This window comes from Acomys minous (genome assembly GCF_964271855.1).
Source record: "Acomys minous genome assembly, chromosome: 5".
Classification (NCBI taxonomy): Eukaryota; Metazoa; Chordata; class Mammalia; order Rodentia; family Muridae; genus Acomys; species Acomys minous.
In genome coordinates, this window is record NC_140494.1 from 87,487,489 (window position 1) to 87,515,047 (window position 27,559).

Sequence of the window (27,559 nt, forward strand, 5' to 3'; positions counted from 1 at the left end):
GTTCCCATGGAGGCCAGAAGAGGGTGTTAGAGGTCTTGTAACTGGAGTCACAGAAGTTGTTAGCCACCATGTGAGCGCTGGGGACTCAACCGGAGCCTCTGCAAGGGCAACAAGTGATCTTAACCTCTGAGCCGCTTCTCTAGCCCCTCAGCAGCTGTTTTCTGGGCAACCATTTTGTATATTCCTGCTGTACGTCAGGTCCTGCCCTTGAAGAGAAACAACAGTAAGCAAAGAAAGCCCTTGCCCTAGTGCTAGTATGCTCAGGGAAGATACACATATCATATTTTTTGGAAGGAGAAGAAAGCAGGGTTTAGCTGGGCATGATGGCTCACGCCTGTAATCCCACTCCTCAGGGAAGCAGCGGCAGGCGGATCTCTGTGAGTTCAAGGCCAGCCTGGTCTACAAAGCGAGTCCAGGACAGCCAAGGCTACACAGAGACCCTGTCTCAAAAAAAAAAACAAAAACAAAAACAAAAAACAAAACAAACAAAAAAAAAACTAGCGTTTGCTCACAAGGGCTGACATTTTAGATGAAGTGCCTAGTGAGTGCCTGAGTGAGAAAACAGCTCTGCGAATACGACAGCAGCGGGTGGGCACTGAAGGACAGCCTGTATTATGATCCTGAGGGAGAAGCAAGTGTATGTGAGTGTGAAAAATAGTGAATTTGGCCGGAGCCATTTGAAAGTGGGGTCTGCAAAAAGGGAAATGAAGCCTAAGAGTGGGGAAGACTGGGGACGGTGGATGACTTGAGGAGGAAGGTGACCCGACTTGCATTTTCATGGGGCTTCTCCAGCTGCTGGGTTGAGAAGAGACTTAGGTATGGTGTGATGTCTCCTGAAGACACGTGAACAAATGTCAGTTCACCCCAGATAGGCCCTGATGGCAGCACAAGGATGAGTCCATCTGAGGTTAGCTTGGTGAACCAACGAATTTTCATGGGCTGTTTCCTCTGCAGCATAGATGACTGGAGGGCAGCTTCATCACCACAGAGCCCAGCCACCTGCCTGCAGCTCGCGGTCAGCAGGACAGGGTCTCCTGTCCACAGCAGTTGTTACTGTATACAACCCAGGCAGGGCATACAAATCCTGTAGTACATGGAAGCTTGCCAAGTCCTGTGGGCTTTGTTTGCTTGCTAAGACTTTGTGTGTTTATGTGTGTGCAGGTATATGCATGTATAGATGTGCATGTGTGTTCACATGCATGTGAAGGCCAAAGGACAACCGTGAGTGCTAATCATGAGGAGCACCCTAACTTTGGAACAGTGCTGCTCACTGGCTGGAAACTCACCAAGGGGGCCAGCCTGGCTGGTTAGTGAGCCCAGGGATCCTTCCAGCTCTGTGTTCCCAATGCTGGTATTAGAAGAACAGCCGCCACACTCGTCCTTTTCACATGGGTTCTAGGGGTTGAGCTCTGGTCTTCAAGCACTTTACCAACTGAAGCAGCCCCTCTGCCTGACTTCCTGAGGCTGCCCTCCTCCTCCTGGCATAAAGGAAACTTTCACTGTGGAGGAGATTGCTGCACAATAGAGGACAAGGACAGAAATGGGGCTAGAAAATGCTGCAATGGTCCACTGAGAAATAATACATGCAATGCCCTTACCTTAGTGCCTGATCCTTTTAAAATCCCCAGAGTCCAGGAGTGGGAGAGCGGGCCCTGCCCTGATGACACAGGAGTGGGAAAATGGGCCCTTCCCTGATGACACAGGAGTGGGAGAGTGGGCCCTTCCCTGAGAACAAGGGAACGGGCCCTAATCCAGGGCTCTGAGCGGACCTCACCCCGACATCTACCCCGTGTATGACCTGCTGGAACACATGAAGGGGCTGAACCTGCAGATCCAAAGATTAAGAATCTCCTTGACACACAGCAACTGTGGGATATCCGACAGCAGCCCCAGTGAGGATCCGGTAACGATAGTGCAGGCCTCCAACCAGACCCATGACTCATAGCAATGAACATTTGAAAGTAAACATATGTGGGCAAAAGGCTATCCTGCGTGATACACTACAGCTCCTGTGACAAGATTTTTTTGTTTGTCTGCTTTATTTTACTGGGGGGAGGAGAGGGATTTTGGTGCATGACATGTAAATCACAGACATTCAATAAAAGTAAAAAAAATTAAAAAAAAAGAAAGATTGCAACAGTTAAAACAACAACAACAACAACAACAAAAAACAAACAAAAAAAACCAGTCTTTTTTCCTTTTTCATGTCACATGGGTCTTTTAGCTACCCATCCTCGAATCGCTCTCAGTACTTTTTTTTTTTTCTTTCTTTCTTAATCTCCTTTCTCACTACCCAGGTTTGTACTATTATAGAAATCAGTATGGAAGTTTCTCAAAACTTAAAAATACAACTGCCCCGTGGCCCAGCAGCTGTACTACTCCTAGGCACATAGCCATATGTCCCACCTCCTACCACAGAGATAACTGCACGTCCATGTTTATCAATGGGGTTCGCAGGAGAGCAGAAGTTGGCCAAAAGTCATTTCCATGAAAACCAAAGGATTATAAAGAAGCCAGGACCCATAATCTCATACCTATAGCTCTAACGCATATGATACATAAGTATCCTTCACATGAGCCACCTTCTTGGTGTTACAATTCAAATGATCTCTCGTGTGAGAACAGAGGTGATACCAGAACTGCAAACAATGACTTGATTCATAGACATGTGTCCAAAGCACTGAACCAAACTGAGTGTGTTACCTATTCCCACTCAACTTTCCCTTCATCAGAGCCCCCAAAATTCCAAGGCTACTCTAATGGTCACAACCAGGGGCCAAACAGAGCCAGATAATGACCTTAAGTTATGAAAATATCTTTAAAATCTCTTCCTTGTGTCAATCTTATGAAACTCTTTGGACCTGTGGACACATTGAAGAGCTTGTCAGGGAGGGCTCTGGTAATTTGACGGTGCAGAAAATCAGCACTTTCCTAGAACAACAACAGTCTACCTTGATGGCTAGAGAACTAATTGTGTTATAGGAAAGGGATTAAGGCACACAAGAAAACTTTCTTAGATTTTGTTCACAGCAATAATGAATTATTTGTCGTAGACTTGCCAACAACATTACCGTATGGTTTGTTAAATTACATAATTTTGACTTTGTAGCTAATGAGCCACTTTTAATAGTTTCTACATTCTGACTTTTGAATCACTGTCTTTTAAACCATAGGTCTCACACCTATGTGTCAATGAGAACATATTGAAGGCATATGCCTCATGGGCACGGTGCTCAGCTCACATGGGGAAGAAAGCAAATGCAAACCCTGCCTTCACAGGACCCTCCAGGGAAGGGCCTCAACATCAGACGGCCAAGGGTATAGTCACAGAGCAAGAGAGAGAAGATGCTCAGAGACTGCGTGGAAGCAGGGTGCAGTATCCCAAGCTCATGAGGACCTTAGAAAAGGACAGCTCTGAGGGATTCATTTTTTCTCAGGAGATTGGTTTTTCAGTGCTAAGGATGGAATCTCTAGACTTGTGCCTGATGAGCAGGTGTCCTACCACTGAGCCACGGCTGAACTAGTTATAGCTACTTTTTATAGGGCCTTTGAAAAGCTGTTCAGCTGCTTGAGAATATATGGGCCATTATCATCACAGTTTGAAAAGATGAGATGGTTCTACATCATGGCTGTGTTCCCGGTTTTGCCAGCCCTCAATAATTATTTTGAGTGCCTATTCTTTGCCTGAATAGCTAAAGACTAGGAAATAGTGAGCAAAGCTGCAGGATCCCTCCCTTCCTAGAACCACTTCCTAGGGGAGATGATGTGGCAGAATCAAATCGTACCTAGCTAGCTGGAGTTTGCAACCTAGTGATGGCTTCTTTGAAGAGACAACATAGGTATAGATGTGCACATGTGTAAACAGGCTTGGCCAGCAAAGACTGACTTTCTGAGGGGGCCACTGTATACAGAGAGTCAAAGATACTGTTAATGGGACAGGGGAGAAGGCAGGAGGTCTGTTCAGAGACTCTGAAGTAAAACTAACTTCTCTGACAAAAGTCCCAGCGTGAGAGAGAGTATGCAATAAAAGAGTGATAAAAAGACTCCTGTGTGGCTGGGTAACCCCAGGTTGAGGACATCCACATCTACAAGGGGGAAGTCATTAGGAAGGGCTAGCGTGTCTAAAACAGACAGGAATCCCAGTATGATCATAACTATTGAAAGACATGGACCCATTAACATAGAAACTGATTGTCCTGGCTGCAGCAAAAACGGATTAAAAGGGTTGCTCTGAATCCCAGTCACTTCTGCCTTTCTCACTTTGCTTTCCCGTGTTCTGGGAGATTTAAATAAATGCACACCTGATACAGCTAAAGGCCAACCAACAATGAAGAACTGTGGAGCCTGAAGAAAAGGGTGGTGGTTGGTGCTACCCAGCTCTGCCTGCTCTTCTCTTTACTTGTCTCCTCTAGAATCCACTTTCCTTCCAGTCGATGAAGTGGGAATGACAATACCCACTCTGGTGAGTCACAAGGGCAAAGGAGTTAGCAGACCACCTGGCACTGGGCAGAACTCGGCATATGCCACCTGTTATCAGCAGTCATTGTACTATGGTCATGCCAGTCACGGGACTATTTCCAACACATAATTAGTGTATGTCAGTACTACATACTTTTTTTTTTCTTTTTTCTTTTTATGGCTTTTCGAGACAGGGTTTCTCTATGTAGCCTTGGCTGTCCTGGACTTGCTCTGTAGACCAGGCTGGCCTCAAACTCATAGCGATCGACCTGCCTCCCGGGTGCTGGGATTAAAGGCGTATGCCACCACTGCCCAGCTGCGGTACTACATACTTTTATAGATAGCTGTCTAATGACATCCACCTAGCACTAGTGTTATGAGACAAGTTTGTATTACCTGTGCTATTAAATAAAAACACATAGCCAATAAGATTTTAAACCTGTTCTCAGTCTATTATACGGCATGCAGGTTGTTCATGTTTGGGACTTGACCCATGTGCAGTTATTCCCTGAAACAATTCAACATATTTGTTAGGCTGTGCATCCTCCAGTCTAGATGGCATTTATTTCTCAGGAGCAATTTTTTTTTCAACACTTTTTCTGCTGCCCACCAGTGAACCTGACACACCATAGTATGTGCCCAGTAAATAACTACAGAATGGAAGAATAAGTAAAGAATAAGTGAATACATTTAACTACATTTTATTAGGCTTTTAGACAATGAATATTTGGAATCCAGACTGCCCTAGAAGATTCAGGATATATGATTAGCATACATTCTCAAATAGCTGAGCTCACTTTAGAAGGAGCTACCAGAAGCAGCTATAGCAATTTCCATTGTGGGCTTGTGTTATGTTTAATTTTTTTAGCATAAAAATTGTACCAAGTGCCTTGTTCACAGAGAAGAAACAACCTAGATCTTAAGGGACTTCTGTTTAACCTCAGACACAGGGCCCCAGGATTGGCTTTTCTCTTATCTCACTCGCTATAATTAGCTACCTTGACCAGACCTCTGCTGGCACTGAAAGAGCAAGCCAAACAGCCATAGATTTTGTTTGTTAGGCACAGCTGAGCCTGGCTCAACAGAGCGTCAATTCAAAGAGGAAATAAAATATGCAGCAAAGTAGAGAAACTGGGAACAAAGAATCCAGTCTGACAATTTACAGGACAGCTAAAGAAACACTCAAAATAGCATCTGAAAGGTGAAATGCCCCAAGAATCTAAAAGAGATAAGTGGGAATGGAAAACTGAGAGGAGCTAAAAGGACCAATTCAAAGTCAGTGAGGGAGTTCAAGGCTTTGGAAGGGTGTGTTTTAAAGTGAGGCTTATTAAAGTATAATTTATATACAATAAAATTTACCCTTGTGGTATACTGCTCTCTAAGTTTTGACCAGCACATACGACTGTGCTACTATCATTATAGCTATAATATAGAAGCATTTAATTATTTCAACTTTTCTTCTTTTTCCTTCAGAACCACATGGTCCCTTAACCCTGATTGCCTCTAGGTTTGCTTAGGGGTAAGAATGTAGCTCACTGGTAGAGTGCTGACATGGGCAAGTTTCTGAGGTCAATCCCTGGTACCACTGCCAAAATTGGGAAAGGGGCTTAAAAAAAAATAGTAGAGTTTAAACTATGTGTGGACATGATGACAGAGATTCTTTTTTTTTTTTTAATAATAACACATTTTTATTGAAAATTAAAAATAATTCCTATTACATCTCATTTTCTATCCCATCCCATGCATCCTCCCAATCCTCCCTCCCTCCCACTTTCACCCCAATCCCCCTACCCTATGACGGTGGCTGTGGGGGACCTCCTCCCCCTGAATATGGTGCTAAGGTATCAAGTCTTTTCTTGGTAGACCGCTATCCTTCCTCCGAGTGCCATTGGGCCTCCCCAAGAAAGGGACATGGCCAAATATGGGGCACCAGAGATCCTGTGAAAGTCAGTCCCCAGTCTCCACTTAGCTGTGGAGAATGTTCTGTCCCTTGGCTAGATCTGGGTAGGGGTTTGATGATGACTGCCCGTTTTGTCCATGGATGGTGCCTTAGATCAAGCAGAATCACTGGGCTCAGATCTAGCCATCATAATGTTCTTCTTGTAGGTTTCTAGGACCCGATGACAGAGATTCTTTAGCCTGCTCATCAACATCTGTTCACTCTCCATGTTGCTTAATAGTATCATTTAACAATATTTATATTAGTTGTAGATTTACTATTTGGCAAATTCTTTAATAGCCAATTATAGAAAGTATGCACTGTCTTTCTTTCTTTTTTTAAGGTTTATTTATTTATACACCTGCCTGCATGAAGAGGGCATCAGATCTCAGTATAGTTGGTTGTGAGTCACCATACGGATGCTGGGAATTGAACTCAGGACCTCTGGAAGAGCAGACAGTGCTCTTACCCACTGAGCCATCTCTCCAGGCCCTGTGTCTTTCCTTCTTACAGCTTTTCTGTGAGGAGGCATTTTCAGTGTTCCTCTCATGAAAGGAAGTCAAAGTGATGTCCAGCTGGTAAGATAAGCAAAAATGTTTTGATGGCTTATCTCTGGTTGCTAGATTACAGTCAGCTTTTACTCTTCCCTTTTTTTTTGTATTATCATAGTTTTGACAATGAGCTTATATTCCTTCTGCAGTTAAAAGAATACTATGTATAAAATTATGTAAATACATATATAAATGCATAACAAATACAATGCATGCAAAGTCTGATTCTATAGCCTTGTCTCTTTGCTGAGCTGAGTGGAGTGCTGGGGAAAACAGTTTAAAAAGGAAAAAGGCAAGGCTCCTCTTGGTGACTAGCACCCATCTGAAGGCAAATCAGGTCCACAAAAAGGACTAGAGCATGCCTGTCTCTAGATCCCAGCGTGGTGAAGCAGTGCTGTGATCAGTAGGTTCTCAAGCATGGCAGTCACCCTGAAGGGCCACAAAATGATCAGCCTTGATAGGGCCCCAAAGCCCTGAGACACCCCAGACATATAGAGGATTCTTACACAGATCCCTTTAGCTTGTCTCACACCTCCAGGAGAGCAGATGAGAGGAACTCGTCCTCATGGGCAATCCTATCTGTGGACCTGTTTTGACTCCACTAGAGTAGCAGGAAGCCACATCATGAGGCCGCAGTTCAAAATGCAGATCATATGTGAATGTAAAAAACAGTGCGTAAATTTAAATGAAAGGTTTGTAAAGCATGTATTCCAGAAAGAATTGTATCTGGAACAGTTGTCCTCAACCTGTGGGTCATGACCCTTTTGACAAACTTCTATCTTCAAAAATATTTACATTGCAATTTATAACAGTAGAAAATTAGTTATGAAGTAGCAACACAAACAATGTTGTGGTGTTGTCACCACAGCATGAAGAACTATATCAAAGGGTTGCAGGATTAGAAAGGTTGAGGACCACTGGTCTAGAGTAAATAAAATGCACCTATGATGAAAAAGGCAACTTAAAAAGCCAATTTGGAGTGGCTTCGCAATGGATGACACACAAATGGTCCAAAGTACTTTAAAACCGGACTTCAACTTTTCCAGGCACTGCCTCTTCTCACCTGACAAATTTTTGTATAATCTTGGAAATACAGGTATTTAAGAGTATAAGCCAGAGATATTTTTATAATAAATCATAAAAGTGCATTTAAAACATTTGTTATACAGATAATTTTACCACTCACTACAGATAAAGACAAGTGAAATGGAATATCTGTTTATTTTTGCATGAATAATTGAGTCTTGGCTCAGTATTTTATATTTCAGGAGGAAGAGATTCCTTAGCATTTTTCAGAGATGATTTAAATGTTCATTTCATAGTCTTCCATGCTGGGAATGCTGTTTCACATAAATACATAGTAGAAGTTTGGCAGAAGTTAAGTTTATGGCCATTTCAGAAATTATTGGAAAATTCATCCTAAGCATAAGCCAACTTTTATTTAATATTTTTGTTTTCTTTCTGCCTTATTAATTCAAGATGGCAACTCATAAAACAATTTAAAATATTTTTGCATATGTCTGTGGTGTAGTGTGAATTTGTGTATTAAGTTCATATGTGTGTGGGCACATGTGCTTGTGGAAGCCCAAGCTAACATTGGGAGTCTTCTTCAGTTGCTTTCTACTTTATTCTTTGAGGCAGGGTCTCTCAACTGAACCCAGAGCCCACCAGTACACTATGACTAGTACAAGTAGCCATCTTGCTTTAGGATCTCCTGTCCCTGGGCTCCACGTGCTGGAATTACAGGTATAACTTCATGTTCACCTAGTGCTAGGGATCTGAGCTCTAATATTCATGCTTCCAAAGAAAGTGTCTTACCAGCTGAGCCCTGTCCTCAGCCCTCAAACTGCAATTTTAAAAAAGTAATCATGCTGGGCGTGGTGGTGCGTGCCTTTAACCCCAGTACTGAGAGGCAGAGAAAGGTGGGATTCTGTGAGTTCAAGGGCAGCCTGGTCTAAAAAGTGAGTCCAGGACAGCCTAGGCTACACAGAGAAACCCCATCTCAACCCTGTCGTGTGGACAAATATTTTAAATGTGATGTTGAGTGATTGGAGACACTGGAAAAAGAATAGTGTGTGACCACATCTATATAAAATGCTAAAAATACAAACCTAAGCTATGATGGGAAAGATTGAATAGTAGTTGCCTCTGAAGTTGTTGGGACAAAAGAATGGATACAGGAGGACTTCCTGAAATAATAGTGATATATGCTATTTTGCTAAGTGCTTGTGTTATATAGAAACCTCCACCTTCATTCCAGAGCCGAGGAATCATACAGCAGAGGTGCATGTGCCTTGACAAATTTAAAGTTAACTCAGTAACAAAAAATGTGTCTGACCAAACACCAAACTCTAGTTGATAATATACATACTAAAATCTTTAGGAATAGGGAGAATAAAAATTCAGTATTTCCTTTGAAATAGATATGAAAAATACAATGGAGTGCTGACTGAATCCAGGCACAATTAATGAGGGGTAAATGGACAAACAATAAAAGGTTCACTTATAGAACGCTGAATGCAGGTATAAGGCTGTTAAAGCTGTGTTTTGTTTTGTTTTCTGTTGTTTTGGTTTGGTTTTTTGAGGCAGGGTTTTTCTATATAGCTCTGGCTGTCCTGGACCTCACTCTGTAGACCGGGCTGGCCCCCAACTCAGAAATCTGCCTACCTCTGTCTTGCGTGCTGGGATTGAGGGGTGTGCCACCACTGCCCAGTGCTGTTAAATTTTTGTCCTCTCTGGACATCTAAAAATCTGTAGAATGAAATGCTGAGGCGGGTGGGGGCATCAAGGAACTAGCTAGTATTTAAGATAAAGGAATGCTAATGGTCAGACAAAAAGGATGAAGCGGATGTAAGGACGTGACAGTTTCAGATCTGAGTCAGGGAGGGGAGTAAAGGGAGAGCAGGGAAAGGAAGGCACGAGATCGGATCTGTGGTGGGCAATGCTCACGTGATTTCTAGTTTCCATGGAGTTTTACTCTATAAACGTTTTGTATGCTATTGTGAGAAAGCGTTATTTTCAGGATAGGGTGATGACGTCATTACGTTCTAGCTGAGGACGTGGGGGCCATCTGTCGACCATGCCAGATCTCTGTTAACTGCCCAGCTCACTAAAATGTGATGCTGTGTTCTCATAAAGTATCCGCTTTTCCTTTTCTGAGGGAGAAGGTCTGGCTCGGTGGCCCAGGCTAGCCTCAAACAGAAGCCTCTGACTCATTCCCCAAGTAGCTGGTAAATGCTGGCTGCAGCCCTGGGCTTCGGTGTCTAGGTTTTAGGGAGAGGCTTCTTGAAGATGAGACCCAGGCTGTCTTGACGTGCTTCCTTGTTAAACAGGAAATAAGTTCACTACTCTCACACACAGTAGACCCTAGACAGTGTTCCATGTTAACACACTGGCTCCAGTCACCACACAGCCAGGGAAAATGGAGCTGCAGCTCCCAAATTCTGCAACAGAGAAAATGGCTGACTTAACTAGGAAAAAAAGAAAGACGGAGTCTAAAGCCAGAAAGAACATTAAAAGTTCTCTAAGATTCTCACTTACATCATCTACCTCAATGTATCTTGATAAAATCCTTCCTCTCCAAGCGTATTCCATATGTTAGACATCACAGGAAAAGATAATAATAGCTTTTCCTATACCATATTTTCAGATTTCTAAGATGCATGATTATTTTTTGCACATTTCGGCATCTCGGTATTGAGATAGTTCTTATAATTAATGGCATGTAATGATTATTATAATTTTAATGGTTATGTGAAATAATTTGTTTCCTAAAATCATTTTGTTCTTGTAGTCAGTAAATTACAATTTCTGGTGCTTCATTGCGCAAAATGTTTTTATCTTATTTGAACTCAACAGCATCACATTTTGGTGTGCTGGGCAGTTACCGAGATCTGGCACGGTCATCAGATCTTCTCCATGTCCTCAGATAGAATGTGATGAGGTCATCACCCTACTCTAAAAATACTGTTTTCTCACAATATCACACAAAATATTTATAGAGTAAAAACTCCATGGAAACAAAGACTTAGTTTTATTCACTTCTAAAGCACCAGATTTTAAAGGATTTCTTGGCAAAGAGCAGATGCTTAATAAATATTTATTGAAAAAATGTACTCTAGAAGAGAATGGAAGGTCAGAGAGAGAATGTGTGAGGCCACATTGGCTATGTGGGTGGGGATGATTATACGGGGGTGGGAGGGGGCTAGCCTACCATCTTCTCTCTGTGGTGATAGTGTCTCATAAATCACTCGAGTCATCCACCTCACAAGGCCTTCTTTGGGTCAAGCCAAAAACAGTTGGTCCCCAGCATACTTCAAAGCATACTGGTTTCTCTATCAGCTGAATTAGATTTATATCCTTTCTGATTTTAACCATCTGCCGCATAAACTGTAGGAGAGAATATCTAACTTGCCTTAGTCTCAATCTTTGTTTATCTGCAAAATCAGGACTCATAGACACTTCAGGCGTAAATGTGAGTCTTAAATGATGCCAGCAGTGGTGCGTGTACCCAGCACACAGCAGAGGCTTACCAGTATTTCTCTTCCCTTCACCCTGCTCCACTTCAACTTGACAACACACCATTGTTAGTTTACCTTTCTCCCTAAGATATTGTGAATTTGACTCATAACCAGCTATCCAAAGCTCAAGAGAGTTCTTGACACATTTGAAGTGCCCTTGAATATCTTTGGGATTCATTCATTCATTTATTTCATGCTTAAATACCTATTGTGGCTTGCTATGTATTAGAGCCCATTCTAACCACAGTGTGTGCCATAATTCTTAAAAATAGAGCTTGAAAAACTCCCTACACATTGGCTGGAGATACAACTTATTGGCAGAGAAATTGTCTAGCATAAACAAATTTGATCCTCAGCACTTAAAAAAAAATCATTGTCTTCATGGTGAGAAAGTAGGCAGATGGACAAGACACAAATAAATTATGTGCAGTGGTAAGTGCTATGGAGAGAAATAAAATAGAAAGTGGGTATGATACATGTGAGATGGGCAGAGGTGAATTGTTGCAATATTAATTTAAATGCAGTGATAGTTGAACAGAAACTCCATAGAAATAATGGAAATCTGTGCCCATATCAATCTAGGTCAGTTTTGAGAGAAATTTAAATAGCTAGAATATTCTAGAAGGTGGAATATTCTAGAAGGCAGAGCACTTGTATGGACAGGGCTAAATGGACCATCTACTAGAGTCTCACCACTTTGAATATCAAGGAAAATTTTTGCATTGTACCTTAAGTACACTGCTGAGTCTCTGAAGGCTTTTAAGGAAGTGGGTATCACTGGGAACTATCTGATACATCAGCCCTTTCCATGAGTGTAATAATAATAATAATAAGAGGAGGAGGAGGACAAAGGAGAAGAAGAAGAAGAAGAAGAAGAAGAAGAAGAAGAAGAAGAAGAAGAAGAAAGCAGTTCCATTTAAAATTCTAGAGTTTGGCCTCACGCTGGGTGACCATGAAGAATCTGTTTGGCAAACAGCAGGAAATGTAGGCTTGCGGGTTAAGAGAGAAGAGCCTGGGATTTGGGGGTGGGGGTGGGGGATGGGCTTTGAAATTTCAGAAGCTCGAGACAGGCCTAGTGTGTCTCATTCTCTTCCTGCTGCCTGCAGATACAGATGTGGAATTCTCACAGCTACATCTTCAGCACCATGTCTGTCTTCATGCTGCCATGCTTCCACATGATGATCATGGACTAAACCTCTGAACTGTAAGCCAGCCCCAGCTAAATGATTTCCTTTGCTGCGTAGTGGTGGCACATGCCTTTAATCCCAGTGCTCAGGAGATAGAGGCAAGTAGATCTCTGAGTTCAAAGCCAGCCTGGTCTACAGAGTAAGTTCCAAGACAGCCATGACTACACAGAGAAACTATGTCTTGAAAAACCAAAACCAAAAGGAAAAGGAAAAGAAAGGAAGGAAGTTATTTTCCTTTATAAGAGTTGCCATGGTCATGGTGTGCCTTCACAGCAATGTAACGCTAAGACACCGCCCAAGCTACTAACCTTGATAGTCCATTCTAATGCTCTCCCAAGGCTTCAGCAAGTGGACCTTGTTACAATTTGGCTTCTGACTTAAGAGCATTCCTCTCTGGAATGCCCACACGTAGGCCAATGCTAGGTAACCAGAGTCATGGTTAAGAAAAATGAGACGCAGCGCCTGACAGGGAGGCACAGCAGCTGGTTAGGACCATGAACAGCAGAAAACAACTTGCTATGGAAAGCTCGGATTCACTAAGAATCAGCAAGGACATTTACCATGCCAGATGCTTCTGTCTTAAGGAAGGGATTTCATTTAAAAGTGTGCTGTGTGGGGGCTGGAGAGATGGCTCAGCAGTGAAGAGCACCGATCTTCCAGAGGACCTAGGTTGAATTCCTGGCAAACCACATGGCAATTTACAACTGTCTGTAACTCCAAGATCTGACACCCTCACACAGACATACATGCAGGTGAAACATCCACGCACATTATATTAAAAAAAAATTTTAATGTGCTAAGTGAAATTAGCTAGACACTTTTCATAAAGCAGTGTGCTTATAGTCATACCTTGAAAAACAAACATGACTCTCACACTTGACTTCTCAATCTAACACTGACTAGAAACATCAGAAAAGAAAGAAAGAAAGAAAGGAAGGAAGGAAGGAAGGAAGGAAGGAAGGAAGCCTAATTCTTTAGCATTTGGGATGATCTCTCATTTAACCTTCAGCAAGCAACACCAAGAGGTGTGGGAGGGCTGCAGAACCAGGGAGAGGGGTTTGTAACCTGCAGGAGAGAAAACACAGGAAGCAGCTGTGTCTTTACGTAAGACTCCTGAGTGCGGCTACTGTGCTGTGTGACAGCGGAAATCTGTCTGAGAAAAGAAAGAAAGAAAATGTTGCTGAAATAAACTTGGTTCTTCCTGACAAACGTTCCTTGTCATTCTGCCTAAGACTTCCCAGGTGTGTTAGAGGCCTATAGTTAGCACTAGGCTCCTCAGGAGGGAGGAGACTAGAGGAACACACAAAAGGTTGGCTTGTTTTACTGAAAATGTAACATCTTATTCCAGAGATCTTAAAATATTTTGCTTATATAAGCCCCAAAAGGATTTTTTAAAGTTATGTAACCCCTCATATGTTTTCAGTTGACATAAAAATTTCCATCACAAGGTAAAATAAGATGATCAACAATAACTATTTTTGATACTGCTTGATAAAACAGGCCTTCCCGCCTCAAGGGAACAGAGCCCCCCAAATCTGAAAGGAATCATGTAAACACTTTCTGAGCCTTCTCTATTCAAAAGTTCCCAACATTTGTACTTGTCCTGAAGAATATTCTAATTCCCATGAAGAGGATCGGCCACTGTGTCTGTTTCCTGGGTGTGCCAGATCCATAACTCCCCCCACAAAGGCTCATCCCACCTCCATGTGGGTGTGACTCATTCATCAGTATAAAGAGAAGTGAACTAGGCGTGGTGTTCCACACCTTTAGTCCCAGCACTCAGGGAGGCAGAGGCAGGCAGATCTCTGTGAGTTTCAGACCAACCTGGTCTATAAATTCAGACCAGGACAGTCAAGACTATACAGAGGCTATAACCCTGTCTCAAAAACACAAAAAGAGAGGGGTGGGGGAGATGTGTTTTCACTAACTGTAGTGGTTTTAATAAGAGTGGCCTCCATAGGCTCATATATTTAAATGCTTGGTCTTAGCTGGTGGGAGGGATTAGGTGGTGGGGCCTTGTTGGAGGAGACATACTGCTGATGGGACTTTGAGGGTTCAAAAGCCAGTGCCATGCCCAGTCTCTATCTGTGCCTGTTAATTATAGGTTAGACATAAGCTCTCAGTCTATCTGCCCTACTGCCATGTTCACTGCCATGATGGTTATGGGCTCTACTAGCCCTTGGAAACATGAGCCCCTAATTAAATGCTTTCTTTTATAATATGCCTTGGTCATGGTGTTTCTTCACGCAATAGAAAAGTAACTAAGACCTTAACTCAGTGTTTCCTTGTTTTTTTTTTTACATCTATATGCACCAGTAAAACTTAACAGTTGAAACAATACAGTCACACCTAACAAAATATTCAGTCCATATTAAAATGTCTCACAAGGCCCCAAATGCCCTTTATGGCCAGTTTTAATAATCTAGGCTCCAATGCAAAGGCTATATACTGCTCCTGGATAGTACATTTCTTGTCTCTTTTAATCAGGAACATACATTCTTAATGGAGGTTATGCTGCCCCTGAGGAAACAAAAACTAATTTTTGAGGAAATTTTAAAAATGTACTCTTTCTTGTATACAGCACAAATATACATACAGTATAGAAATGTCCATGAAGGACTCCCACGGTGTTCTTGCAATGGGGAAATGGTTGGAGGAAAATGCTTTAAAATGATCCTCCTGCTCCTGCCGGGGGGGGGGGGCAGGGGGGGGCGGTGAGAAAGGTGGAAGAATAAAAAACCACAAGTCTCTCTCATGACATTGATGGGTTGATAAGTTCCCACCCTCAGTCTGTGCATTTCCTTGTTGTCCATGTGTGGTCACAGCCAAGAACTGAATACGGCTGACTATAAGACTGGACCATTCCCAACCAACACGGGGATTTGTAAGAAAAGTTGTGGCTCTGGAGCTTTTTCTCTGAGCTGAGGAAGACTTGTAGGGTCTGCAATGTAGTCCGATTCCCACTACCTCTTTTTCTGTGCACATTACTTGCCTGTACAATGACTGCATTCCTAGCTCTCAGCATCTTCCTCCTGAGAACAAAACTGGTATTATAGGGGCCAGTGCAGGCTCACAGGTAGGTTTTCGCCAAGAGCAGAGAGGAAGTTAATGATCTGGAAAATGACCCTTTTAAAATTTCAAAGTCTTTACTGGCCAAAGGTATAAAGAGCCATTCAAGGTTCAATGAGAGAAGAATGCTAAAACAAATTATTTTTATTTAATTTGATTTATACTTTATTTAACATGAGACGTAACATAAGAATTTGATCCTCCTTAATTTAGAGAGCTGGTCACAGCTGACTGCTTCTGTGTCTAGTGCTGAAAGCCTTGAAATCATCAGAAAAGTTATTTGGGAAATAAAGGTAGCAGTGAGGGGAAAAGGCCAAAGCAAAGGAGCTTACAAGGAGAGGTCGGAATCTGCATTATCTTTTTGCCCCACGCTTACAACTTGAATAATCTGTTACATTCTGGAGATGCTGGAGCCCGTCATGGTGCCAGCATCTTTTATGCGAGGTAGAGAGGCTGGAGAATCTGCCCTTCCACCCTACAGTGGCAGGGGACAGCATGAATAAGCTCTAAGAAGAGAAGCAACTGCACCAGCTTCCAAGAGTGAGGAGAAGGCAGCTCTTGTTCCACTTGTTGCTTTAGCTGTCTAGATCTAGCATGTGAAGGGTCCCATAGGAAGCCATTCCAATGCACAGAAACGCAGAGAATGGAGTTCCTGGGCCTCAGTTTCAATTGACTCAGCTGACACTCAAATCTGCAGGCAAAGTGTTGGGTCTTAACCTCTAATTAAGGCCTGCTGACTGCATAAATAACAAAGGGTCAGAGAGTCTTCCTGAAAGCTACGCTTTGTTGAATATACTAAAAGTTCAGTAAACCTGAAGTCCATAAGTTGGGGGAAAAACTACTTTACTTCAGAGCTTTGGCAATGAGCTAGGGATGTTGAAGAGGAGGCTTAAATCATACAGACCTAGGTTGCTGTGGTGGTGGTGGTGGACTATCTCTAATGTTCAGTTTATTCATCTGTAAGAAAGGCTGATAATACCCACTGTGCAGGACTCTATGAAGACTATAATAGCCCACACAAAGTCCAGGTGTACAGTGTCAGCCCATCGCAAGTGCCCACTAAAGAGCAATCACTATTTCAGAAGTGTTTTATAGCTTCTTGGTTAATAACATAAAATAAATTCAGAGACCCACTGATTTTCTCTACAATCAGATCAGACAAAGACTAGGGTTAAGCAAGCTGGGCGTCGTGGTACATGTCGTTAGTCCCAGCACGTGGGAGGCAGAGGCAGGCAGACTGCTGTAAGTTTGAGGCTAGCATGATCTACAAGGCAAGTCCAGGACAGTCAAGGCTACACAGAGAGACCCTGTCTCGAAAAACAAAAAACAAACAAACAAAAAACAAAAAAGACTGGTTAAGCTAGAGATTGGAGCTTTCAGAACCATCAGCTGAAGTCCCCTAAAACCAGAGTTACCCGTGTCCCTAGGGGACAAGAGTAGGACACAAATCTGATAGTCCTAATTGGCTAACTTCCAATTGATCCCAATAGCTGAAGGCAGAACCATAGCCAATGAGATATTAAGCTTCATTGATATTGAAATTCATTGTTTCCTGGAGGCAGATTCCTCCTTCATGGTTCTTCATGCCTCAAAGAGTCGAATTGACCTGGGAATCATGGAGTAAATAACATTGTGAGGAGTGGGGAAAGGTCGTTTTGTTTTGTCCTTGTATTCTTCTTCTCCCCACCTTCTGCTTTGTTCCACTAATACAGAACTTAAGGACCAGAAATGCAATTCGTGGTCAGAATGCACCTGGCCTTGAATTAACCAAAAATGTGGTTCTGACAACTACAAATCCAAGTCTAAGTAGCTGTAAACAACCTTAAAAAAAGAAGAGTGAAAGGATAGAAGGTGGGAAAGAAGGGAGGGAGGGCAGGTTCTTGATTTGGCTCAGCAATGTTTATTCCAGAGCAAGCAGATTCTGCATTTCGCAGGGCCTTAGCATTATAATCTCTAGGTTCTCTCTGTATAGCCCGGGCTGTCTTCAAGCTCACAATCCTTCTGTCTCATCCTCTTGACTATTAGAATTATAAGCATGTACCACCATGCCTGGCCAAGTCTAAAATATTAAGCCCAGATTTTTGTGTCTGCAGAATATGACCTCTTCTAGCTCTCTATATATTAATAAACAAGTAATACTTATGTACTCACTGAGCCCATTCCTAGCTTGCAGCATGGTTATTATTCTTTTTTCTTACTTAATTAATTTATTCAGATTGCAACTCAATTGTTATCCAATTACTTGTATCCTCCCGTTCCTCCCTCCCTCCCACTTTCATCTTTTTCCCTTCCCTAGGTCTAAGATCAAGGGGGACCTCCTCCCCCACTATATGGCCATAGGCTATCAAGTCTCGTTTTGGTAGCCTGCTTATTCTTTCTTTGAGTGTCATCAGGCCTCTCATATGCGGCACCAGAGTTCATGTCAGAGTCAGTCGCCGCTCTCCACATAACTGTGCAGAATGTCCTGTCCATTGGGTAGATCAGAGTAGGGGTTTGATGTTTACTACTTGTATTGTCCTTGGTTAGTGCAATAGTTTGAGCAGACCCCACTGGGCCCGATCCACTTGTCATGATGTTCTTGTAGGTTTCTAGGACCCTCTGGGTCCTTCTATTTCCCCATCTTCTATATTTTTCTTGCCTAGAGTCCCAGTAGGATGTCCTCACATCTATTCCAATCTCCTAGTAAGTGAAGACTTTTGTGGGACATGCTTTTTGGACTAGTGATCAATTATAATTGAGTATATACGATGTGAGTCTTTCTGCTTCTGGGTTAACTCACTCAGTATGATCATTTCTAGTTCCATCCATTTGTCCAAATTTCGGGATTTCCTTGTTTTTAATAGCTGAGTAGTATTCTGTAGTGTAAATGTGCCACACTTTCTTTATCCATTCTTCAACCGACATTTAGACTGTTTCCATGTTCTGACTATTATGAATAAGGCTGCTATGAACATTGCTGAGCATATCTCCTTCTTGTGTGGTGGAGCATTTTCTGGGTATATTCCAAGGAGTGGAATAGCTGGGGCTTGAGGAAGCCCTATTCCCAGTTTTCTGAGAAAGCACCAGATAGATTTCCAAAGTGGTTGTACCAGTTTGCATTCCCACCAGCAATGAAGGAATGTTCCTCTTTCTCCACATCCTCGCCAGCATGTGATATCACTTGAATTTTTGATCTTAGCCATTCTGATGGGTGTAAGATGGAATATCAGAGCCATTTTGATTTGCATTTCTCTGATGACTAAAGACGTTACTCTGTCTACAAACCTCCCCTGACTCATTCAGCCCATCACACTTTAAAGAAAGGCTGAGGACTTACATTTTGCAGGATTCTGTGAAGATTACAATTGTATGAAAAAGCCAAAGCATAGTCTCCCTGTTACACTCCATCAGCATCATCAGTGCTTCCCACACTGCTGTAAAAAAAAATGTGTGTGTATATATATATCACACTTCCTTGCCACACAAGTCTATGACATTGTTTAAAGACAATCTGAACCAGCAGCAGAACTACTTTCAAAGCAAAAATAGTGCTTACACTAATTCAAGATAAAAACATTCCTCCCCCAAATGATTTAAGACATTATCCGATCAGCGTCTGCTGTTTCAGTCTTTAACAAAGGGTCTTTTTACATGGCGGCAGCAGCTGGGGAAGAAAAGAGGGAGACAGAAGTCGGTTCTGCTGTGCTCATCTAGCATCCATAAACGATCTTTTCACGAGGACAGCCAACGAAGAGGAGAGGGAAGACAAAAAGCATTCTTGACTTAGGACTGAAAAAGCAGCAGCCCCATGCCATGTCTGGTTCAGATACGCAAAATGGCTTTTTCAAGGCTGTGCCTCTTCTGAATTATGAGTCTCTCTCCCACCCCACCCAACCCCGGCATCATATTAAAGACAAGATGCAGCTGTCGGGGCCTCCAGAGATTTCTTAGCAGTCTACTATAGGGAAATAGAATACCATGTGATGCTGGAAAACTAGCTAGCCCTCTCTTCACATGGGCTGTGCTATCTCATTCTCAGGGCTAGTACAAAAGATCCCAGGCCTTGATTCTCTTGAGATTTGTGCTATGATCTATATAAACCTCATGGTTTTGTTTTGCCTTTGTGTTGTGTTCCCTGATAATTTATTTTTGAGACTGAGTCTCTCCATATAGACTAGGCTGGCCTTTAACTCCTATGTAGGCCAGCTAGCCTGGAACTCACAACCCTTTTGTATCAGCCTCCTACGTGCTGGAACTATAGGCATGTACTATCACATCTATCCCTGCATGAGAACTACATCGGCCTGAAGTAGAACCAAAACCCTATGTGACTATCTGGAATATGCTTCCAAAAGAATTGGACATGCTTATGACGTGTGTGTGTGTGTGTGTGTGTGTGTGTGTGTGTGTGTATGTGTGTCGTCCTTGGAATTCTGTCCTGGAGGAAGACAACTATCTTACTTTCACCTGGAGAGAGGTTGGTAACTCTAGCCTGAGACCTTCTGTTTTCCTCTTTGCTGTCATTACTTGTAGAGGATCCCCTCACACCAATGGGCTGGTTGAACTGTTTCTGCTGTTGCATGCTCAGTTTGATCCACATCAGAAAAGAACAGAGCTGGCTGGAGCAGAACTGAAACCCTACATGACTCTCTAAAGTACACTAATCAACTGGTGAGGAGATGTCAATTGGAGGTGCTCTCTGGCTTACACTGTAGTAGAGATTGCTGTAATTCGAATATGGAATGTTCCAATGGCTTGTCTTTCAAGTCAGTTCTACCATGAGGTGTAAGAAACTTCAGTAGGTGAAGAGTCCAGGGAGGAGGGTCGATGGGTGGGGCTGTATGCTTCGAGGGGCTGCTGAGACTCTAGCCCCTTCTTTGTACATCTATGTTACCACAGGGCGAGCAGACCCTCGCTCTGCCCCGACCATGATGTTTTCCCTATCGCAGACCCAAAGCAACAATCCCAAGTGACCCTGGACCAAAACTCTGAAACGACAAGCCAAAATAAATCTTTAGCCCTTTATATTGTTTCTTTTACGAGTTTAGCACAACAACAGAGAGCTAACTAACACAGAAAATGAGCTAAAGGCAAATTTGACACTGGATCGTTACATCTTGATTCAACCTTTGGACATATTTCATTTAGATATCTTTACCTGAATAAATTTGTCAGTTGCCAAAAATCAAAGTATTTCTGAACTGATGACCTGGGGGGGCATATATGAGAAGACTGACAAAGACTTAATTCATGATACAAATATAAAAAAAAATTATATGTTCATTCAGGCATATGGCTGTCCCCAAGCAAAACCTGAGGAAATAGAATTTCTCAACTGAGGGAAGAAGGTGGATTCTTCTTTTACTTTTTTGTGTTAAGAGCTTGACAAATGTAGTAGAGTTAAAACAGAACATTGAGTTTATCTATGTTTATTTTAAAGATACTAATCAAAAGGAATTGGTCAAATACAACAAATAATTAACTATATCCTAAACAACTCCTTTATTTTTAATCATGGTACTTTTTAGTATCAGATATGCTGATGTATTTTTTTTCCTTCAAATTCTCTGAGGTTTCTGTGAACTAGTGAACCTCTCCTGCCATAATCTGATCTCGTCCTCACAAAGCTATTGTTATGTAAGTGTCCTTTTAATATCTTTGTACAAATAAGGAAACAGATACCTAGAGAGGTAAGTGACATAATTTGAATGACATCATTTGAATATGAAGATTCAACATCAAGCCTGGCCAAGCTTGGTGGTGTGCTCCTATAACCCCAACAATCAAGCTTGAGGCATGAGTATGGCAAACTGCAGGCTAATTCGGGCTACATATACATGGTGAGGCCCTGTCTATTATCCCCACCCCCAAACGAAGTGTCTTTGAATCCTGAACAAGGTATTTTAAAGTCTCTCTGGCTCTTGTCTCTTCCTCTCTTCCTTCCACTTCTCTTCTCTCTTTTTCCCTCCCCACCTCTCTTCCCTTCCTACCCTTCCCCCCTTTTCCCCCTTTCCCTTCCAGTCTTCCTCCTTTTCTTTCCCCCTTTCCTTCCTTTCTCTCCTCTCTGTCTCTGTCTCCCTCCTTCCTCCTCCTTTCTTTTCAAACATATTGATCTATGTATATCTCCTGCATGTTTTCTAAAGTGTCATGAGCCAGTAAATATCCACTGCCAGAGAGCCTTACCAGTCCCACACCGCAAAGATAATCAGCAAGACTGGCTGTCCTGCAACTAGACAGATAATAAGGTGCTAGACTCATCCCAAACTTAGATTGTTCAGGCTGGGGTTGATCTTGCATTTCGTTGCTTGGGTGTATAAATGGCAATCATTAACTTAAAAAACAAAGTTTAGAAATGCCTGTGACCTGTGGTCAACTACTTTGTATAAACATATGCTATTAATGTAAATAATTTGCACCAGAGATTTGCTTTTGGTGCTTTCACAGAGACACTCTTCACATTCCAGAAATTGTGAGAATCCAAGTAATATCTGGGTCACAGTTACACTTTGTCCTTTGATTCAGTGCAGAGATACATACTTCTAATAACTAAGCAATAAACACACTGCTCCATGGTCTCACATACATTATCTTATTTAACCAAGGCTCATAGAAACCAGACAAATTCAATGGTCATACTAGTCACTGGCAAAGTCAGCCTTCCAGTATACGTTGGCCTTATTTCAGGTCTTATTCTGAATTTCTAGCTCTAAGTGACAGGCTTGTGGCATTTTTTTATTTAAAAAATAAAAAAAATAATAAAAAGAAGAAGAAAGAAAGAAAAAGAAAAAAAGAAATGGCTCTGTCAAGGAATGTGGAATCCAGTCTCAGATTGTTTTAAATGTTCACAAACATAATAATACAAGATGAAATGCAACCTAATATTATCCCTTCTGGCCAATAGATAAGGAATTGTAATGATTTCTTTAAAGGAATAGAGCCTTAATTTGTGTGCAATGCTTTTAAAAAAAACTTGGAAAAAGAAGAAACCACAGAGCATGCTCTGAGATAGGCAGCCTTCCAAATATCACCATTTCTTCTGTGGACTAGCAGAGCCAGGAATGGGGGTGGGGTGTCCAGAAAGTCAATGGCTGGGACAGACTTGCAACTCGTATGTGCATCTGGAGATAAAGGGGTCGGAAGGGCCAAGGGATGATTAGAGCTAATGACTAGATGATGGGTGGCTGCTACTATCACATAGCACAGAGAGTAAGTATCCAAGACTTAACCACTAGCATGGTAGGCCCTTGAAGGCCAAAACTTTTTGGAGGGTTTATTTTTCTATAAATAATTTACTTCATAAAACATAGTTTTTAGGACAGCTCGTGTTATATTAACTTATAATAATTACTGGGTTGAGAGGAAAAAAAACTCTTGTGAATATTTTTTTTCTTTATATTTGTGACTTTTTTGAGAGAAATCAATGCCAAGATCCATTTTTCTGAAAAGTGGGAACCAGTATGTCAACAGCCCAACTCTAAAAGTTTCTAAAGGACATCACACTCCAGCTATACTGGCATAGACGCATCTTGCCCTCCAAAATACTACTTGTCATAAATACCAGTGCATCTGTACCTTTAAATGGATTAATGGTGTTGGAGGGATGCATTACAGAGTTCAGTAGGTTGGTCCAAGATAGGTAAGAATCTCCTCTATCCTTTGGAAGCTGTCAGATTTCTCTCAAAATACAGAATGCATTCGGCCAGTTTCTGGTCGCAGTCTCACCAAGAATGGCAAAAGCCACAGTGCAAAGAGATTGCAGAAAAAGATGCTTATTTGAGTCACAAGTACCGTTATGTTTATCTTTTTCTGAAACATCTTGTGGGAACTTTCAGTGCACTAGCAGAAATTAGTATGGATCAGCCAAGCGTTGGCAAGTCCAAGAAGTTTTTTTTTCTTTTAAAGAATCTTGATTTTGAAAAGTATTTACATACATTCCAAGAACATAAAGAATAAACTCAGCAGAGAAAGGCATTCCATTCCCCAAATTTTGTCTTTGAAACTGGGATTTGTGTGGAAGAAATACATTCTGCTTCTGCTGTATTGCGAGAAACTAAACAGAAGTCAAAGGCCCAAATGAAGTGTTACTGGAAAATTCGTGAGAGAGACGGGCAGACACTGAGGAGAAGCTTTGCAGAAGGACATGCCTTGCAATTCGAGCATTTTTGGGATTGCGATGGAATTTTAAAGCCATCCAGAAACAACAGATGTTTGAACCCAAATGCTTCAACTTCTTGAAGGCAAAATTTGGGCTGTGAAGAAGAATGTCAGAGCTGTAGCATTTGAAGGATAACGTCAGGAACTCTGCTCTAGGCAAACAGTTCAAAGAGACTGATTCTGTGGCTCGCTGGCCTGCCCTCCTAGCAGCACTCTTCTATAGTCTAAGAGATAAAGAGACCTGACAAATGGGAATATTAATAACTCAAATCTAGAGCTTTTCTCTCAGTTTGACCTCAGTCTCCTTTCTTCTTGCTTACTCTGACTCTCAGCTGCACTAAGATGTCAGCATTTTATACGTAAAACTCTGTCCTTCTATGTCTTTCTATTTAAAAACGAGCACCATAGACTATCAGTTCACTCTATAAATTTCTTGTATATCTTATTTACCAAACAAACTTACCAGCAAGGTAGCAAGCGTTATTTATTTCCAGCAAGATATTGGTATTAAAATGTGTTATATTTAGCCACAGAAATACTGTCAAATATCATCTTTTGGAGAAAGTGGCAGTGTGACCACAGTTTTAAAAGGCAGCCAGGAACTCACACTGCAACTGCACTTTAAAAATAGACAAGCAGCTATGATCATAATTTAGCTTCCCAGCACGTAAGCATGGTATGAGCAGGAAGTGGGAGTGTGTCTTCCTAGCCTGATAAGAGTCTCTAATGCAAGCCATATGCTTTGCTGTTTAGCTGGCAAGTGAGGCCTCATCAGGAGGAAGAAAGACATATATTTATCTTAACCTAAAGATCAAACTTATAAATCTTGGAAGATTTTTAAATTACTTTTGGATAAAGCTATGACATCAAGAGTGTATGGCATAGACTCAGTTCTGAAAAGAAATTTTTATTAAAAAAAAAAAAAAAGATTTGAAGTCATTTCCCGAGGAAAATTCATTAAGTTAGCTAGGCATTTCAAACCTGTTCTCTCAGGGCAGCCTCAGCAGGGCAGGGTCACCCTTAGGGAAATCACTGCTTGTCAAGAAGACGTGCCTAACAACAAGAATAACAGGAGCAACAACAACAACAACAACAACAGCAACCACCACTACTCCACTTGGTCTATAAAAGGTCAGAACTAAGCCCTCTAAGGATTTTATGTTTCAAGAACATTTCATAGTATCAATCACCGTTCAACTCGGGACAAGTAAAAATATGACAGACTGCACTTGAGGTTACTCATATTTTAGAGAGAAAATAATGGTTGTTAAACTTCCAGATCAGTGCTTTTAGAAAAAGTAGGAAACAAAACAACATGGTTCAGCAATGGACACATGATAGTCTATCAGCACATACACAGAGTGGTCAGATTGTTCAGTTTTTCAATATATATTAAAAATAATGAAAAGGAAACAATATCCAAAGCCTATAATTAAAATTCAAGTGGGATTCCTTAACCTGTGATATAGTTCATAATGACAAAAAAATCTGAGACATATGGAAAAACATCAAAAAATAGTAATTTTGATTTTAACTTGTATTCCTTTACAGGCAGAAGTCTAGGAATATTTTTCTGATTATTCAGAATAAGAATGAATTTACTCACTCAACAAATATTTATTGAGTGTTTCTTGTATTAAGATTCGGTTGTACTTGAAGAGATCTGGCCATGGGAAACATAAACAGGGTGATGGCATTCAAGAAGCAAGTAAAATAAGAGCCCTTCAAGCCTTTAAGAGTGAGGTGTTGTAGATGACAGACTAGGTTGGGATATTTTAATAGAATGCTCATGGAAAGCTTTATTTGAAATGAGACCTGAATAACTAGCAGAAACCAAATTACCCTCCCCTCCCACTTTCTCTTTTTTTCTCTTTTTCTTCCCCCTCCCAATCTCTGTATTATAGGAATCATAAGAAGTCTGCACTAATGCAAAGATCCTAGGCTGAAGCAAATCTAGTGAAGGCTGAACATGTGCCCGAGAGACAGGAAGAAAGGAACTTGGAGAAGGCATAGATCAAATTGGATTTACTGTACCATGATAGCACGGTTTGGATAAACATCCCCTGCAAAGGCCCATGTGCTAAGGGCCAAACTCCAGCCTGTGACACTACTGGTGGTAGTAAAATTTTAAAGGGGTGAAGTCTGTTTTGATAGTCTAAATAGGCGTCAGGGTCCACAGCTGGTGATGCTGTTTGGGGAGGTTTTGGAGGCATGGCCTTACTGGAAGGAGTATAGTGGTTGGAGGAGGGATTTGAAAGCTAAAGGCCCAGCCTACTTGCAGTTACCTCTCTTAGCTTGGAGCTTGTGGTGGAGAATGTGAGCTCTCAGTTTTCTGCTCTGGTTGTCACACCTGCCTGATGCCTGTTTCTCTGCCTTGATGGACTCTACCCCTCTGGAGACAGAAGCGCAAACTCTTCATTCTATTAGTTGCCCTGACTATGATATGTTATCACAGCAACAGAAAAGTAACTAATACATCTAGTAGAGAAAGCTAAGTCATTGGAACATGTCTTTGATAGGAATAATGGAATCCTGGCCTGTTTGCATTACTGCTTTTACTTCCTGGCCACCACAAGATAAGCAACTGCCTCTGTCTTGTGTTTTCTCCATGATGCAGTCTTTTGCCACAGCCCCAAAGTGTGAGCCAAAACAAGCCTTTAAGATTATTTTTCTTGGGTATTTTGTCACAGTGATGGAAAGTTGATTAATATGAGAAGGCCACATTCTTTGGAAATGATGGCCCTATTCTAAAGAGATCAAACGATCATTACAACAATATACAATATACACACACAAGAACCACAAAACAATCGTTATATTCATGTTATACTTATAATGTTTTGCTGTCTTCAAACCCATCAGAGACTTGAGAAGGAACACATTTAATTACGTGAGTAACAGCTTCCAAAATGAAAAAGTGACAGGGACACTTTGCTGCCTGAACAGTCACTCAAAACTCTTTAACACATTGAAGCATCATCTTCAGCCTTTTGGCCCAATATATCTCACAGACATATTTGTGAAGCAGGGACTATTGAGGACTTGCTTACCCTGTCTTAGTGGAGTTTGGCCATCAACTCCACCTGCATCCAAGCTTGCCCATTTCAGACAGAATTCTATCTGTGGCAGAAAACCAGCACATTTTTGTCCAGTGGCTTGTTTGCCACATCTGAAGCCATCGAAGCCATCTCCATAAGGATGTTCCTCGATGCTCATTACCTTCTTTGAGGCAGGCTGGCTGTTGCCAGGAGTCAACCTGTCTCATTTTCAAAGAATCCCTAAAACAATAAAAAAAAATTCTTTAAATGCCATATTCTGTAGGTCTCTGAGGGTTTTGAAGACCTTATCTAAATAATTTACCTTATCTATCTATTGAACCTAGGAGTATATTCTTGTGATAAAATTGAGTAGTACAATGACTTAAAATTAAACTTATTTTACATCAATATATAAACTTCTATACCAATGAATCAAAAATAGCCTTGAGAGTAACAACTAAGGCCTTAAGTTGAAGAGTAGATTCAATAATCTACCTTTGGTCCTAACATCCCTATATAGTTCTATATTCTCAGAGAAAAATCCATGAGTCCAATCTCGTTCTCTTCTCTGAATAAGACCAATAATAACATAACCAATTCCCAATGAAAATAAACATCCATAGCCCAAAACCTTACCCAATCCCCCTCAAGGGAAATGGGACGT

The 27,559-nt window shown here is 41.6% G+C and overlaps 1 long non-coding RNA gene across 1 annotated transcript in view; it reads right to left on the bottom strand.

The window, feature by feature from the left end:
- LOC311598589 overlaps nt 1-27,290 on the bottom strand; it is a 35,408-nt gene extending 8,118 nt beyond the window's left edge. Inside the window, exons 1-2 of the long non-coding RNA XR_014779586.1 lie at nt 26,908-27,290; nt 19,041-19,137 (exon numbers count right to left, since the gene is read on the bottom strand). This is a non-coding gene — a long non-coding RNA (uncharacterized lncRNA). The remainder of the gene's footprint in view (nt 1-19,040; nt 19,138-26,907) is intronic.
- Between the last annotated feature and the right edge of the window lie 269 nt (nt 27,291-27,559).